The sequence below is a fragment of the Vigna radiata genome, chromosome 7 (assembly GCF_000741045.1).
Source record: "Vigna radiata var. radiata cultivar VC1973A chromosome 7, Vradiata_ver6, whole genome shotgun sequence".
In the NCBI taxonomy this organism is placed as follows: Eukaryota; Viridiplantae; Streptophyta; class Magnoliopsida; order Fabales; family Fabaceae; genus Vigna; species Vigna radiata.
The window spans coordinates 3,275-7,137 of NC_028357.1; positions in this window are offsets into that span (position 1 = coordinate 3,275).

Genomic DNA, 3,863 nt, shown 5'->3' on the forward strand with positions numbered 1-3,863 from the left:
CTAACCAATCAGAGCCTGACACGTGCATGGAGTCAAAAATTTGTCACCACAGAGGTGTCAAATTATCATTTTCCATAAATAAATACTTTACTTTTTTCTTATCACTTTTTCTCTATATTGTTTTTGCTAATATCTAGATAACATTAATAATTTAGGAGTCTATAAACAATATTCCAATATTTACCAAAATAAATCAAGGTTTAAGAGTTTTTTATTTTTTTTATCTTAATGTAATTCTTATTTTGTTTTAAAAAATCATTAAATCATTGTTGTTCATTTTGTTAAATTGTTATTGACACTGTTTAAAAGATGAGAACATGATAATATAAATGACATGTGACATTAGAAATATTCAGTGTGACTGTCATGTGCTATTCAAATTGTCATGTATTATCATTGTAATATCAGATGTAATTTATACAGTCATAATATCACTCCTAAAACGATTTTACAATTAATATAAAGGAAGGAACTACGTCGACTATTTTCAACAAAAATGAAAAATACATTGAGAGGTAAAAAATTTGAGGAACTACATTGAATAATTCCAACAATAATTAGAACCAAAAAGACCATTAACTCGTAAACCAAAGTTTCTTGTAAGTTAAAATCAATATATAATGTTATTGGTTTATAAAATAGATAGAATTTTTATTGGTTTATATAAGTTAAAATGATTTTTATTGCTTTGTTCCATATTACATTATTAAAAGGAATTTTATATTGTATGATGGGCCTTCCTCCAAACAATCTTGAATCCATGGTGCGAAAGCTTGAAAATAAGAGAGGTTTAGTAATGGTGAGATTCTTACAGAGGTGAAATCAACTCCTAAAGAAGAAAGCCTAAGCCTAAAGTACTCTTAGTGTAGGGAATACTCAAGACAAGTAGAGTGACAATTTTGACAGCATCTCATTACAAACCCTAAAGTTGTCTAGAAAAGGAGAGGGGAAAATTCAAAGTAAAATGTTTAAATGAAATGATTAATAATTGAATTTATAAACAAATCAACAAAAAAATCAAAAGCATAAATCTTTCTCATATTTTAACCTGTTTTCACAATGTCGGATAAATGATATCTTACTTTTGTAAAATCCTACTGTAAATATTTACAAGAGATTTGATTATTTGAAAGTGTGATTGTATATTTCACTTGTGCTTGTAATATGAATATTTTAAATAGTAAAAAAAAATTCTAAATTTGAGTGATTGATATTTGATGTATAATTGAAAATTCAAAAGAATTTAAAAAATATTCTGTAATCTTACCATCCTATCTTTTATCTTTCGTGTTTTTTAATTCCAAAAAAAAATCCCACTATCTCATAAAGTGTTTAAAGAAAGATATTTAGAAAAATAAATTAAAAGTTTAAACAAAACTCACTCACTTCTCTTTTTAATTAGTGATTTAACCTCAAATTTTATTTTTGTTATAATTTTAAATCACGTGACGTTATTCTCCTTTGTTGTTCTTAATTAAAAGATGACAATGAATTATATTTTTAATATGCTTTTAAATTGGTTGAACTTTCATTTGAACACTGTCACAGCATGACTTATGAGTTTAGAATTGAATAGGAAATGATTTTTTTCCCCTTACACTAATATGTTCAAATGTTTTTTCAGTTTATTTTTTAAGTATGTTAATTTTATTTTGTCGGTAATTATCCTACAAATACATAAACTAACATAATTATTGACTGAGTTACTACTATAAAAACATACTTCGTTTAGATAAATTTATTCAGAAGAACTTCTATGTGAAGAAAAAAACAAAAGTCCAATAACTTTTTTCCACAAATTTAACGTTAGCTCATACATAAGATAGTTTGCATAAATTCTCTCATAATTTATTCCAAATTTCACTTTTACCTTGTACAAAATAAGCTTTTAACTTATGAATTTTTTCTACAAGTTCGAAAATAAGAGTTTGAATCATGTCTTTATAGTCTATTTTAATAAATCAATTTAAGCGAGCATATTTTTCAAATATTAAAATATTTGAAATGCTTTATAATAAAATATATTTGTTCAAATAAAAAAAATTGAAAAAATTGAAATTCTAAAATTTTATTATTAGAGTAACTAAATTACATAGAATTAAAGAATTTCAAATTCCTGTAAAAAAAAAAGTAAAAATTTGAAATTTCTCATATTTTAAAATTTATATTTTAATCTTTGTAGTCTAGTTCAACATAGGTTTAGGTCAATTTGATTCAATTTGGATCAGAATATAGTTGGATTGTTTAATGTGGAATCAACCTTAATGATCCTAACTCGATGTTACGATCCAAAACAAACTCAACTTAACCAGATCAAATCTAACTCGATTTGTCTGGTCGTAGTTGAATCCAACCTGACCTAACTTGGACTTGATCAAACTTGACTTAATATGGGTTTAGCTCAATTCGGTTGAACGTGATCCTGACTCAACTTGGATCTATATTGACTTTGCTTGAGCAGCTTGGGCCAACTTGGCTCGACTTGTGCCTAGGTCACAACTTGACCTGCCTAGGTTGACTTGACTCGACCAAACCTAGACTTACTTAGCTTGAATTAGGTTAGGACTAACTTGACTTAACTTAGACTTGGTTTGACACAATTTTGATCATGCTAGGTCTAACTTGATATTAATAAAAATAAGACATACATGTATGTAGTTGTTAAGACTCCGACAAGTGTACCGAATCGTATCAAGTAATATAAATGCTAAGACCAAGTATCGTTTTCCCTAGAGACTCATTGGCCTAGACAGTCATGTGATTTGTTGATTATTTAAGACTTGAGAAACGAAAATCAGTGTTTATAATGCAAAACAGAAAACAAACATGAATGTAGTTGTTGATCAATTGACCAAAAGAATACGCAGGTGAATGATATATGGATGAACTATGTTGTTGGGGTTTCCGACTTTATCCTATCCACTCTCATGTATTTACGAATTCAACTCCTTCATTAATGTTAATGTCACTTTTTAATTTACCCTAAACTCAATGTCTTGGTGAAGAGAGCCTACTCCTAATTTACAATGTCTTGTCTCCCTAGCAATTAATCATGCATTACATTCACATAGAAGCTTAAAGGCAGTCGGTCCCCATATCCATATGTCTAGGTAATATTGTTCCCCAGAGAATTTCTCCAAGTCTAGATTTCCCCGTATGTGTCCATATCGACAAAATCAATGATCATGCAATTGAATGAGTTAAACAAAACATGCATATAGTGTAAGGGAAAAACCCTAAAAATTAATTAAGTAAAGCATATATTATAACGAATCAATTCAATACATGAGAGTTTCAAAGGATTACATCATTTTCCCAAAAACAATGGAGGTTTAGTTCACCAAGACATGGTGAAACTAAATGAAAATAATGAAAAGAATGAAATATAGAACCCTAAAAGTTGTAGATTGGAGCTTTCGCATCCAAAATCTGCTTCCGAGGGGTGAAAAGAGTGTTTCTACGTCTCCTTCTTGTTAGCAAAATTAAAAGATGAAGTTTTGATGATGAACAGATTTGCACAAGACAAAATTCACAAAGAAGGATTGAAGATCTCCGCATTTTATAAAGCTTTGTTAATAATAAAAAATGATGTAATAGTGCTCTAAAATGTATTAGGGTTGATTCTTGTGATTTATATGTAATTCATTTTTATTGAGAATCTTCCACAAGNTGTTTTAATCGATTAAACCAAGTTTTAATCGATTAAAACGTGGCTAGCACTGAAAACCCAATTGCCCCTGGAATAATCGATTAAAGTACGTTTTTAATCGATTAGTTAATCGATTAATCCTGAGAATAATCGATTAACACTAGCCGTTGGGTGTTTCAGATTTGAAAAACTAGCCGTTGTACTCATTTTAATC